Source organism: Macaca thibetana, chromosome 13, assembly GCF_024542745.1.
Source record: "Macaca thibetana thibetana isolate TM-01 chromosome 13, ASM2454274v1, whole genome shotgun sequence".
Lineage (NCBI taxonomy): Eukaryota > Metazoa > Chordata > Mammalia > Primates > Cercopithecidae > Macaca > Macaca thibetana.
The window spans coordinates 57,851,038-57,865,030 of record NC_065590.1 but is presented as its reverse complement, the minus strand read 5'-3'; the positions used below and the strand labels follow the sequence as shown (position 1 = coordinate 57,865,030).

Below are 13,993 nucleotides of genomic sequence, written 5' to 3'. Positions count from 1 at the left end.
AGAAGATATTTGGGAGAAAGAAGATTTTCTCCTGCAAATTACATTTTATATCCTGGTATTACCTTCTTCCTTACCACCAAAAGGAATTTAAATGTTCATTTCTCTCAGTGCAATATCTAAGTATTTTTCTAATGCCTCAAATTCTGGAATGCATACTGATCTATTAACAGTTGACTTGGGAATGGACTACCAAAAATTGATCAGCTATCATTTTCCAGTGCTAGGGCCGGGGCCGAATCAGCAGCCTAATGACCTACAAGCAGCTGGAACACCTGGAACGACATCAAAGGTGTAAAGAAAACAATTTCTCATGGCCATGTCTCAGACTAATTCAAACACAAACAAATTCAAACTGATGCTAAATTCACTTTGGCTCTCACTCTTGTGTTAGAAGCATCAAGTCTCTGCCAGGACAACTAGTATGGCTGAAGGGAGGAAATTAAAACAGCAATTAGATGGCACTAATATGGCTCCGATATAATCTCTCCCCTGGTTTCGAGTCTCTGCCTGCCAGGGCTCCTGGCCACCATCCCAGGGCTTAATTGCATTTTGCAAGTAGCCATGGTACACTTGCCACTCTATCTCCCTAACTAATTTCAAACACAGTCCTCATATCCAATTCAGCAAAAAATAAGCTGAAATACCTCTGACAGAAAAATGAACATGTTATCTAGTTTAAAGATTGGTTCAATTAAGAGACTAACTGGTTCTGAAAGGTAAAGAATAAGGGGATAAAATGGACAAATCACAGCCTTGAATTCTAAAATTTTCAGTAAAGCATGGTAGAGGAATGGTTAATGATAAGATTTGGGACATTGCTGTTGTTTAATGTTTATGTGCATTTTTAGGTGGAATGAATTTTAAATGTGATTTGACCTTGTGGTAATTGAGAGGCATTAGGGCTTAGCAGAAAGCACATTCTTCTTATTCTGGAGACCACTGGATTTAAGCCAGATAAACTGTGTTTTGTCTCTCTTGTTCTAGTTACTAAGCATATGAACTTGGAGAAGTTCCTTGAAAATGCCACATCTGCATTTTCTCTCCAACATATTGAGCATGAAAAAAATTTTTCTTATCTAATCTGTGGGGTTGGTTACTAAAATACTTATAAAATTACAAAATGAGTTTAAGGTCTTATATTAAAACCTAACTAGTAAATATTTTCAGGAAGTATTTCTTGTAAAGTAAATGCATATTTATCAAATACAGTCATCTATAGAATGATGAGGAAAGCTGGAGGAAGGTAAAGAAAATGGATGAGTTTTATGGATGACAATGACATGGCCAAGAAAAGCACATTGGGAATTTCGCTTCTTTGTGTTAATTCTAGTAGAATAGGCTAATCTTATTTTTCCATTAGGTTACAGTGCAGTAAAATGGAGCTGCTAGTCCACCAGTTGACAACATCTATTAAGCACTTAATGGTATATTTAACACGATACTAGTCATTGTGGGAATTACAGAACATTCTAGTTTCTTTCCTTAAGGAGATTATAATCTAGCTGAAGAAACAAGACCCAGACAGTATGTCATTAAATAAGAAAATATATAGTAATAATTAACTACACATTTTAAGAAAAGTAAAAGTCCTAAAGAGAAGGAAAAAAAAATGAAAAGAAGGTTTAAAGAGGCTTCATAGAGATGACAGGATCTGAATAGGACCTGAAGAGATGGTTATGATTTGAAAATACAAAAATATGTCAAAGATTTGATATTTCAGTAGAGGAAAACATAATGAGTAAAAGTATATAGGAGATAGTAAAGATGATGGAAAGAGAGGTGGCTATGTTAAATAAAATATGACTTATTATCTTTGTTTATAGCTCCGATGTAAGCAGGTATGGCAAAGTTTCTTACCAAAAAGGCATTGGCTGTTAAAGATCTATACCAAACAGTGACTGTGTAATTCATGAATGTCCAAATCTTCCTAAAAGATAACAGGAACAATGGATAAACAAGACTGACTTGAACATAGAATATTTCAAATGCAAATGAACAGATGAAAATTAAAGGACTAAATCTAATAAGAGCAAGAATCAGCTGTCAAAGTCAAGTTAGAGAATCAAGAGTTCAAAGTCCAAAATCAAGGTCTAATGAGTTCAAGAAAGGTAGAATCTTCAGAGAGAAATTCTGGTCCTGAGTGTTTGTCTTCAAGGCCAGCTCTTCATTAGGACTTGCATTTATGAGCCAAAGGAAAATATCTGAGAGTCTGACTCAAAGACCTGGGGTGGGGCTGGAAGGGAGACAATTAGATTAATAATAGCTCTTGATAATCAAGTTTCTCATTGCAACACTATCCCTTTAAGGTTCAAGACATAGGAAGAATGGGCTCACTGAGCCCAAAACAATAAAGCCTGAAAGAGGCCTTAACTACCCTTATTGTATTTCAAATAAATTGTGAATACTAGTAAGTTTGGAGGAATATTTGGAAAGATTTAACTCTATAGTCTGGAAGAAAACAATAATTAAAGTATGTTTTGGAGCATCAAACTTTGATTTCCATAGGGAAATGTTAATCCCTATGATCTCCCAGATCGTTTGTGATAATGGGAGACATTTAGGGAGAAAAACAGAATTTTACAAAGCAGAGTCAGTGCAATGAGTGTCTTCAGGGTAGTCTTATATAGATTTAGAAATTCTCTCTGCAAGTTTCTCCAGAGAGACCAGCATAGCTATGGGAGTCTATCAATGCTTTTGCAAAGGTAATGCTTACAGTGCTTTTGGTCTTCTTAATAGCAACCTTAACCTGAAGACCAAATTTGGCAGAGGTTAAAAGGAATACGTTCAGGAAAATAGTTGTTACAAAGCCTATTTACCTTATTAACAAGTGTAGAGAAGACAAGTCAGAATCTATGAATTAGACTCTTGCATAAAACAATGATCTGGATTTAATCTGGTTAACCTTTTATTGTTGGTACCTTTGGTACTATCTTAGCAGTAAAACACACACACACACACACACACACACACAAAGAATAGAAGAGCAGTCAACACATCAATTGAATTAACATGTGAAAAAAATCTAGATTCTCACAGCATGCCTTAAGCCAAAATAAATTCCAGATGGACTGAAGTTCTAAATATAAATAACAGAAGCTTGAGAGCAACAGAAGAAGTAGGTAAATAATAATGTTATACTTGGTAAAGGAGAACTGCCTAGGCATATCTCCCAAAACGAAGCTCATAAGAGAAAATAGTGATAGATTTGATAACATTTTTATTTATTTTGTTTATTATACTTTGAATTCTAGGGTACATGTGCACAACTTGCAGGTTTGTTACATAGGTATACATGTACCATGTTGGTTTGCTGCACCCATTAACTCGTCATTTACATTAGGTATTTCTCCTAATGTTATCCCTCCACCATTCCCCCACCCCACAACAGGCCCCAGTGTGTGATGTTCCCCGCTCTCTGTCCAAGTGTTCTCATTGTTCAATTCCCACCTATGAGTGAGAACATGCAGTGTTTGGTTTTCTGTCCTTGCAGTAGTTTGCTCAGAATGATGGTTTCCAACTTCTTCCTTCTCCCTACAAAGGACAGGAACTCATCTTTTTTTATGGCTGCGTGGTATTCCATTGTGTGTATGTGCCACATTTTCTTAATCCAGTCTATCATTGATGGACATTTGGGTTGTTTCCAAGTCTGCTATTGTGAATAGTGACACGACAACTTATGTGTGCATGTGTCTTACATAGTAGCATGATTTATAATCCTTTGGGTATAGGCCCAGTAATGGGATGGCTGGGTCAAATGGTATTTCTAGTTCTAGATCCTTGAGGAATTGTAACACTGTCTTCCACAATGGTTGAACTAGTTTACAGTCCCACCAAGAGTGTAAAAGTGTTCCTGTTTCTCCACATCCTCTCCAGTACTTGTTGTTTCCTGACTTTTTAATGATCACCATTTTAACTGGTGTGAGATAGTATCTCATTGTGGTTTTGATTTGCATTTCTGTGATGACCAGTGATGATCATTTTTTCATGTGACTGTTGGCTGCATAAATATCTTCTTTTGAGAAGTGTCTGTTCAAATCCTTTGCCCACTTTGTAGATTCTGGATATTAGCTCTTTGTAAGATGGGTAGATTGCAAAAATTTTCTCCCATTCTGTAGGTTGACTGTTCACTCTGATGGTAGTTTCTTTTGCTGTGCAGAAGCTCTTTAGTTTAATAAGATCCCATTTGTCTATTTTGGCTTTTGTTGCCTTTGCTTTTGGTGTTTTAATCATGAAGTCCTTGCCCATGCCTATGTCCTGAATGGTATTGCCTAGGTTTTCTTCTAGGGTTTTTATAGTTTTAGGTCTAACATTTAAGTCTTTAATCCATCTTGAATTAATTTTTGTATAAGGTGTAAGGAAGGGATCCAGTTTCAGCTTTCTACATATGGCTAGCCAGTTTTCCCAGCACCATTTATTAAATATGGGATCCTTTCCCCATTGCTTGTTTTTGTCAGGTTTGTCAAAGATCAGATAGTTGTAGATTTGTGAAGTTATTGCAGAGGCCTCTCTTCTGTACCATCATGCTGTTTTGGCTACTGTAGCCTTGTAGTATAGTTTGAAGTCAGGTAGTGTGATGCCTCCAGCTTTGATCATTTTGCTTAGGATTGTCTTGGCAATGTGGGCTCTTTTTTGGTTCCATATGAACTTTAAAGTAGTTTTTTCCAATTCTGTGAAGAAAGTCATTAGTAGCTCGATGGCAATGGCATTGAATGTATAAATTACCCTGGGCAGTATGGCCATTTTCACGATATCAATTCTTCCTATCCATGAGCATGGAATATTCTTCCATTTGTTTGTGTCCTCTTTTATTTCCTTGAGCAGTGGTTTGCAGTTAGGCTTGAAGAGGTCCTTCGCATCCCTTGTAAGTTGGATTTCTAGGTATTTTATTCTCTTTGTAGCAATTGTGAATGGGAGTTCACTCATGATTTGGCTCTCTGTCTCTTATTGGTGCATAGAAATGCTTGTGGTTTTTGCACATTGATTTTGTATCCTGAGACTTTACTGAAGTTGCTTATCAGCTTAAGGAGATTTTGGGCTGAGACAATGGGGTTTTCTAAATATACAATCATGTCATCTACAAACAGGGACAATTTGACTTCCTCTTTTCCTAATTGAATACTCTTAATTTCTTTCTCTTGCCTGATTGCCCTGGCCAGAACTTCCAATACTATGTTGAATAGAAGTGGTAAGAAAGGGCATCCCTGTCTTGTGCCAGTCTTCAGAGGGTATGCTTCCAGTTTTTGCCCATTCAGTATGACATTGGCTGTGGGTTTGTCATAAATAGTTCTTATTATTTTGAGATATGTTCCATCAATACCGAGTTCTTTGAGAGTTTTTAGCATGAAGGGCTGTTGAATTTTGTCAAAGGCCTTTTCTGCATCTATTGAGTTAGTCATGTGGTTTTTGTCATTGGTTCTGTTTATGTGATGGAGTACATTTATTGATTTGCATATGTTGAACCAGCCTTGCATCCCAGGGATGAAGCCAAGTTGATCTTAGTGGATAAGCTTTTTGATGTGTGGCTGGATTTGGTTTGCCAGTATTTTACTCAGGATATTTACATTAATGTTCATCAGGTATGAGGATGATGCTGGCCTCATAAAATGAGTTAGGGAGGATTCCCTCTTTTTCTATTGATTGGAATAGTTTCAGAAGGAATGGCATCAGCTCTTCTTTCTACCTTTGGTAGAATTTGGCTGTGAATCCGTCTGGTCCTGGACTTTTTTTGGTTGGTCTGCTATTAATTATTGTTTCAATGTCAGAGTCTGTTATTGGTCTATTCAGGGATTGAACTTCTTCCTGGCTTAGACTTGGGGTGGCGGGGTGTGGGTCGAGGAATTTATCCATTTCTTCTAGATTTTCCAGTTTACTATAAACACCTTCACACAAATATTCTCCGATGGTAGTTTGTATTTCTGTGGGATTGGTGGTGATATCCCCTTTATCATTTTTTTATTGCGTTGATTTGATTCTTCTCTCTTTTCTTCTTTTTAGTCTTGCTAGCAGTCTTTTAATTTTGTTGATCTTTTCAAAAACCAGCTCCTGGATTCATGGATTTTTTGAAGGGTTTTTTGTGTCTCTATCTCCTTTAATTCTGCTCTGATCTTAGTTATTTCTTGCCTTCTGCTAGCTTTTGAATTTGTTTGCTCTAGCTTCTCTAGTTCTTTTAATTGTGATGTGAGGGTGTCAGTTTTAGATCTTTCCTGCTTTCTCTTGTGGGCATTTAGTGCTATAAATTTCCCTCTACACGGTGCTTTAAATGTGTCCCAGAGATTCCGTTATGTTGTGTCTTTGTTCTCATTGGTTTCAAAGAACATCTTTATTTCTGCCTTCATTTTGTTATTTACCCAGTAGTCATTCAGGAACTGATTGTTCAGTTTCCATATAGTTGTGCAGTTTTGAGGGAGTTTCTTAGTCCTTAGTTCTAATTTGATTGCACTGTGGTCTGAGAGACAGTTTGTTGTGATTTCTGTTCTTTTACATTTGCTGAGGAGTGTTTTACTTCCAACTATGTGGTCCATTTTGGAATAAGCGTGATGTGCTGCTGAGAATGTATATTCTGTTTATTTGGGATGGAGAGTTCTGTAGATGTCTATTAGGTCGGCTTGGTGGAGATCTGAGTTCAAGTCCTGCATATGCTTATTAGCCTTCTGTCTCGTTGATCTAATATTGACAGCGGGGTGTTCATGTATCCCATTATTATTGTGTGGGAGTCTAAGTCTCTTTGTAGGTCTCTATGGACTTGCTTTATGAATCTGGGTGCTCCTGTATTGGGTGCATATTCATTTAGGATAGTTAGCTCTTCTTGTTGAATTGATCCCTTTACCATGATGTAATGCCCTTGTCTCTTTTGACCTTTGTTATTTTAAAGTCTGTTTTACCAGAGACTAGGATTGCAACCCCTGCTTTTTTTTTTTTTTTTTTTTTTTTTTTTTTTTTTTTTTTTTGCTTTCCATTTGCTTGGTAGATCTTCCTCCATCCCTTTATTTGGAGCCTATGTGTGTCTCTGCATGTGAGATGGGTCTTCTGAATACAGCACACTGATGGGTCTTGACTCTTTACTCAATTTGCCACTCTGTGCCTTTTAAATGGGGCATTTAGCCCGTTTACATTTAAGGTTAATGTTGTTATGTGTGAATTTGATCCTGTCAGTATGAAGTTAGCTGGTTATTTTGCTCATTAGTTGGTGCCGTTTCTTCCTAGCATCGATGGTCTTTCCAATTTGGCATGTTTTTGCAGTGGTTGGTACCGGTTGTTCCTTTCCAGGTTTAGTGTTTCCTTCAGGAGCTCTTGTAAGGCAGGCTTGGTGGTCACAAAATCTCTCAGCATTTGCTTTTCTGTAAAGGATTTTATTTCTCCTTCACTTATGGAGCTTAGTTTGACTGGGTATGAAATTCTATGTTGAAAATTCTTTTCTTAAGAATGTTGAATATTCACCCCCACTCTGTTCTGGCTTGTAGAGTTTCTGCCAAGAGATCTGCTGTTAGTTTGATGGGCTTCCATCTGTGGGTAACTTGACCTTTCTCTCTGGCTGCCCTTAACATTTTTTCCTTCTGTTCAACCTTGGTGAATCTGACAATTATGTATCCTGGGATTGCTGTACTCAAGGAGTATCATTGTTGTGGTCTCTGTATTTCCTGAATTTGAATGTTGGCCTTCCTTGCTAGGTTGGGGAAGTTCTCCTGGATAATATCCTTAAGAGTGTTTTCCAGCTTGGTTCCATTCTCCCCGTCACTTTCAGGTATACCAGTCAAACATAGATTTGGTCTTTTCATGTAGTCCCATATTTCTTGGAGACTTTGTTCATTTCATTTTACTTTTTTTTCCTCTAATCTTGTCTCCTTGCTTTATTTCATTAATTTGATCTTCAATCAGTGATATCCTTTCTTCCACTTGATCAAATTGGCTATTGAAGCCTGTGCATGCCTCATGTAGTTCTCGTGCCATGGTTTTCAGCTCCATCAGGTCATTTAAGTTCTTCTCTACACTGTTTATTCTAGTTGGCCGTTCTGCTAATCTTTTTTCAAGGTTTTTAGCTTGTTTGCGATGGGTTCAAACATCCTCCTTTAGTTTGGAGAAGTTTGTTATTACCGACCTTCTGAAGCCTACTTCTGTAAACTCATCAAAGTTATTCTCTGTCCATCTTTGTTCCATTGCTGGTAAGGAGCTGCAGTCCTTTGGAGAAGAGGCTCTCTGGGTTTTAGAATTTTCAGGTTTTCTGCTCTGGTTTCTCCCCATCTTTGTGGTTTTATCTACCTTTGGTCTTTGATGTTGGTGACCAACAGATGGGGTTTTGGTTTGGATGTCCTTTTTGTTGATATTGATGCTATTCCTTTCTGTGTGTTGGTTTTCCTTCTAACAGTCAGGTCCCTCAGCTGCAGGTCCGTTGGAGTTTGCTGGAGGTATTCACTCCAGACCTGTTTGCCTGAGTATCACCAGCAGAGACTGCAGAACAGCAGATATTGCTGCCTGATCCCTCCTCTGGAACCTTCATCTCAGAGGGGCACCTGGCTGTATGAGGTGTCATTTGGCCCGTACTGAGAGATGTCGCCCAGTTAGGCTACACAGCGATCAGGGACCCACTTGAGGAGGCAGTCTGTCTATTCTCAGAGCTCAAACACCATGCTGGGAAAACTGCTGGTCTCTTCAGAGCTGTCAGACAGGGACGTTTAAGTCTGCAGAAGTTTCTGCTGCCTTTTGTTCAGCTATGCCCTGCCCCTAGAGGTGGAGTCTACAGAGGTAGGCAGGCCTCATTGAACTGAGGTGGGCTCCACCCAGTTTGAGCTTCTGGGCTGCTTTGTTTACCTACTCAAGCCTCAGCAATGGCAGATGTCCCTCTCCCAGCCAGGCTACCACCTCACAGCTGGATCTCGGACTGCTGCGCTAGCAGAGAGCAAGGCTCTGTTGGCATGGGATTTGTTGAGCCAGATGAGGCATATTATCTCCTGGTGTGCCATTTGCTAAGACCATTGCAAAAGCGTAGTATTTGGGTAGCAGTGTCCTGATTTTTCTGCTACAGTCTGTCACGGCTTCCCTTGGCTAGCAAAGGGACATCCCCCAACCCCTTGCACTTCTCAGGTGAGGCGATGCTTCACCCTGCTTCGGCTTGCCCTTCGTGGGCTGCACCCACTGTCCAACCAGTCCCAATGAGATGAACCAGGTACCTCAGTTGGAAATGCAAAATCACCCATTTTCTGTGTTGATCACGCTGGGAGCTGCAGACTGGAGCTGTTTCCTATTCGGTCATCTTGAAAAATATGGAACACTTCACGAATTTGCATGTCATCCTTGTGCAGGGGCTATGCTAGTCTTCTTTGTATTGTTCCAATTTTAGTATATGTGCTGCCATAGCGAGCACTGTAAACATTTTAATTTGGTGAGACAAATAAACTTACAGATACAATGAAAAGGCAAGTCATAGTCTGGAAATGCTTTTATAATACATATAAGGAATTGTCTTAATATTAATTTGTATTCATTAATATGTATATGAGATATATAAAGAATGTTTCCTTAATATTTAAGTAAATCTTATAATAGAAGAGATAATATTCATTGTCACTAGTGATTAAATAAATACTAATTTAATTAACAAAATCATATTAAGGCTCTGAGATTATAAAAGAAAAATATATTGTGTTAATAAAGATATGGTGAAAAGACAATTTCATATACTGAAACAATAATGGTTGAATTTTATTTACTAAGTCCTATATGTCAGATCCCATTTTATATTTTATGTATATTTTGACATTTAATTTTCAGAACAACAATACAATTTGATATTTTACCTATTTTTCAGTTGTGGATACTAAGAAGAGTTCAAGAACTTGCCCAGTGCCTTCAACCAGATAAGACTGAGCTAAGATTTGGACCTAGAGGCTACTAAGAGGCCATGGTCTTACTCATCCCTTGAAAGCTACTTTCATTTATGGAAAATGTAAATTGATAATGCCCTTCTAAGAGACAATTTGGCAAAAAATAAATTTAATTACAAAAGTTGTTATACTTTTACCCACAAATTCTTCTTTTAGAAATATAATAATGTGAGAAAAATGCAAAATTATATGTGCAGAAATATTTGTCATAGTATGGAGCATAGTGAGAAGAGAATGCAAATATGAAAGAATCATGGCAGTATACATTGAAAGAATAGCTACAGTGGAATATTATGTAGATATTAAAAATCATGTTGAAATATGGTCAGAGATACACACTTCCAGTTCAAGAAGCAAGCAGTTCCTGTATTCAAATTGCTGCCAAGTCCAATTACAAGCCCTTTTGATGGTAATGATATTCTTCTTATTATTACTAACATTCCTAGAGCTCTCTAGGTACTGAGCATTTATATACAAAAATGTGTTTTCATTGCCATGGACTTTATATTCTAGTGGAAGAGACTGACTAAAAATAGAGACAAAATGGAAAATATATAGCATACAATAAGGACTAAAGAGAAAAACATAAAGCATATGCAACATTGGTAACGGCAACTAAAATTTACAGAGAATGACCAGGGGCTCACAAAAGAATCAACTCATAAAGAAGAGATCATAAAATAGTCAACTGTTTAGCAAACAACACAGATCACAAGAGGAAATTGAAATGCAGAGTCAGGGAATAATTTTTCTGAGTTCTGACACCTAGTTAGAATGAAAGGTAGAACACAGGCACTCTGATTTTCCTATGCTACAAATGGAAACTTTGAAAGAATATTGTCTAATCATTAATAGTAATTATTTATGGATGGTAAGACACATTGAATTTTTTGAAAAGTACCATGGTTGCTGATGTACAAGATGCATGTTATCTTTATAGTGATGCTTGGCATGATCATCACATTGGTAAAGAAATAGAGTGGCTTATTAGACTTTTTTTTTTTTTGAGACGGAATTTTGCTCTGTCACCCAGGCTGGAGTGCAGTGGTGTGATCTTGGCTCACTGCTAGCTCCACTTCCTGGGTTCACGTCATTCTCCTGCCTCATCCTCCCAAATAGCTAGGACTACAGGTGCCCGCCACCATGCCTGGCTAATTTTTTTTTATGTGTTTTTAATTGAGACAGGATTTCACTGTGTTAGCCAGGAGGGTCTCAATCTCCTGACCTCATGATCTGCCCACCTCAGCCTCCCAAAGTGCTGGGATTACAGGTGTAAGCCACTGTACCTGGCCATTTATTAGACGATTTTTGAATGGATATCAAGACACACTAAATCCGACTCACATCTTTGGCTTCTGCTGTAGTTGCTCTACTCCAGCTCCATACTTTATTTTTTATATATATAATGATAACTTTATATCATAGGTATTTATATTCTTGGTATGAAGTCTCCAGAGTGGCTTCTTCTGTGGACTGCCTATACAATGATACCACTATGACTAAAGTCCCTGGATTTCTCCTTTCTGTACTCTCTACTCCTCATGTCCCATGTTGAATTAATGGCCAAATCGAATAGACTTTTACTTTCATCATTTTCTCACATATGCCCTCTGTTTTCCATTGTCATGACCATGGTATGTTTAGGCTTTAAATTTCTCTCTCTTTCTTTCCCTGAGATAGGCACCACACCAATCTCCCTCTTCTCTCACAATTTATCCAGGAAACCACCTTCAGACCTTCTGGTTAACAGCTAGATTATCACCAAACCCAATCAGATCATCCTCCTAATCTTGTTCATCCAATGTCATCCCCGTTTCTAGGGTTAGTGTAAATTCCACATCCTGAAAGTCACTGCTAGAAGTGGCTGACATTTTCCATTTTAACTTTTATTCTCCATTGTATATGTTTCATAGCCCAGCCATGAAAGAGATAACAATGCTCACCAAATAATCTCCTTTCTTCCACTTTATGCAGCTTCTTGCCATTGAGCAGGCCATACAGCTAGTTCTGGTTAACTGGCTGTTAGCAGAAAGAACGTATGTCATTTCTGTGCCTGCGCCTAGAAGAACAGGCATGAGTTCTCCATGCTTCTTTATTCTTTTCCTGAAGTAACAAGGAAAGTTGCACATTTCAGATCCTGTAGCTACAAAGTGGTGGAATCTGACATTTCATTGATCTAGCGTGTGAGCAAAAAATAAACATTTGATGTGTGTTGGTTTGTTGTGCTACTGGGATTTTGAAGTTAATCTGTTACTACACATAACTTACCCTCTTTAAACTAGTACATCAACCGAAGTGGATGAACTCACCAATTCCTGCACCACATTGTGCTTTCCCTTATTCTTACCTTTGCCTTTGTATATCTCTCCATTGGGAACATCTTTCTCTGAATGATCACTTCCTCCATCACCACATTGCCTTATTCTGATTATTGGCATTTTACTCACCCTACCAGAACCATCTCTAATGTTAATCATGTCTAGGTGCTTGCCCAATCAGATGTAATTTTACTTTCTTCTAATCATGACGAGTCTTGGTAGTTACCTTTTTCATTGCTAGTCACAAATTCTGTCTCATCCTATAGTTATTAGAATACTTATTTTTCCTCTCTGTTAGAAAGCAGGCCCTTCAGAGGGCCTGAATTATACTTACATGTGTCACCTGCATGGGCCTTTGTATCCAAGTTTTCTGGAAAATATTTGTGAAACTGAGTTGAAGACTCAGAGTGTGCAATATAATTTTCAAAAATTCTACCATAGTAGCTAAAAGAAAATGTTTTGATATTTAGAAAGCATCTATATGATGATTTTTACAGATTTTGTTACTTTCCTATTTCTCTTCTATTTTTATCATGAAATGGTGAACTCTTTTTTCACTATTGTCTTCTCTGGGCCTAGCACATTGTTTGGCACAAAATCAAGTACTAGATAACTTGTGGGTGAATAAAGAAAGATTCAGTACATAAAACATTACTGTATTAAAAATTGAGTTAGCTAAGACTTAATTGCTTACAAGACCTCTATAGCTGGAAAGAGCATTTAATATATAAAATTAGAGTTTTAGAGGTAATAGTGGCTTCAGAATAAGAAAAATGAAAAGTAATTTAGAAAGAAGTGTTGTATTTCATAAAGCATTCTCATGTATGTTATCTCAGCTGATTGTGTAATCATTGTCTGCAGTAAGCAGATATTATCCCCACTTTACAGATGAAACAACATCTGTTTCACTTAAGAAAGGTTAAGTGAATTGCATGAGGTCAAACAGTTGGTTAAAAACTTTCTCAGGTCTCTAAATTCCTGGTCACAGCTCTGTATTCTACATGTTATTACCTTTATCTAAGTTCAAGACAAGGAACACCTTTAGGATTATCGTTTTGCTTGTGTAATGTGTTATCTTGGCAGCAGCAGCTAGGTAAGTACTGTAGCTGAAGAAGGCATACATGTATGCATACACACACATGCACACAAACATAATTATAGAAGCCTCGTCTGGTCTGGGCCAAAATAGAATTAATCCTGCGTTCATTGCTGGTGAACGTTGAATCCTTCCATCTCAGTGTTGTGTTTAAGAATAAGTCAGTATACACGCTCTGTAATTGAATGTCAGGAAATGTGAAAATATATTGTTTTATTGCTACTGTTCATTGATTTATTGAAGTGATTTATTGACGATGGACATGCAGTACAACAAATCACTTTGCTGACACCATCAGCTGCCTTAACTAGGTTGTCAGTTCACGACATTAAAGGTAATGGATAGTGATTATTTTACAGTAATGGGTTTAATCAGCACTTTGAATGACTTAGCAGTCATGTCAGAGGAGAGCCAACTTATCATTTATCAAGGCAGCATTTTGTTTACCAACATCATCTATAATTCATTTGATTGTTGACAATCATCAGCAAGTACCTCTCAGGCAAACTTTTATCAGAGATGGAAATCTGCACAGCTGCAGCATGCTAAGTAACCCCAAGGGGCTGCCTAAGCAGACACAGGTGGGGAGGCATGCTGTTACCCTGGCCACCCAGAGAGGTGGCTTCCACCAACTGGGCTTTTAGTCTTCTCACAGTGGGTTGGATTCTTTGTGTTTCCTTCTCCTCAACCCCCTGATTCCA

At 37.8% G+C, this 13,993-nt stretch overlaps 1 non-coding gene and 1 pseudogene across 2 annotated transcripts in view; both read right to left on the bottom strand.

Moving 5' to 3' along the window:
* Window positions 1-13,993, bottom strand: part of LOC126934259 (uncharacterized) — a 1,193,286-nt pseudogene that overhangs the window by 818,337 nt on the left and 360,956 nt on the right. The gene's annotated exons all lie outside the window — the stretch shown is intronic.
* Window positions 9,252-9,358, bottom strand: LOC126934606 (U6 spliceosomal RNA). The gene has a single exon (XR_007719058.1). It is a non-coding gene; the product is annotated as a U6 spliceosomal RNA (small nuclear RNA).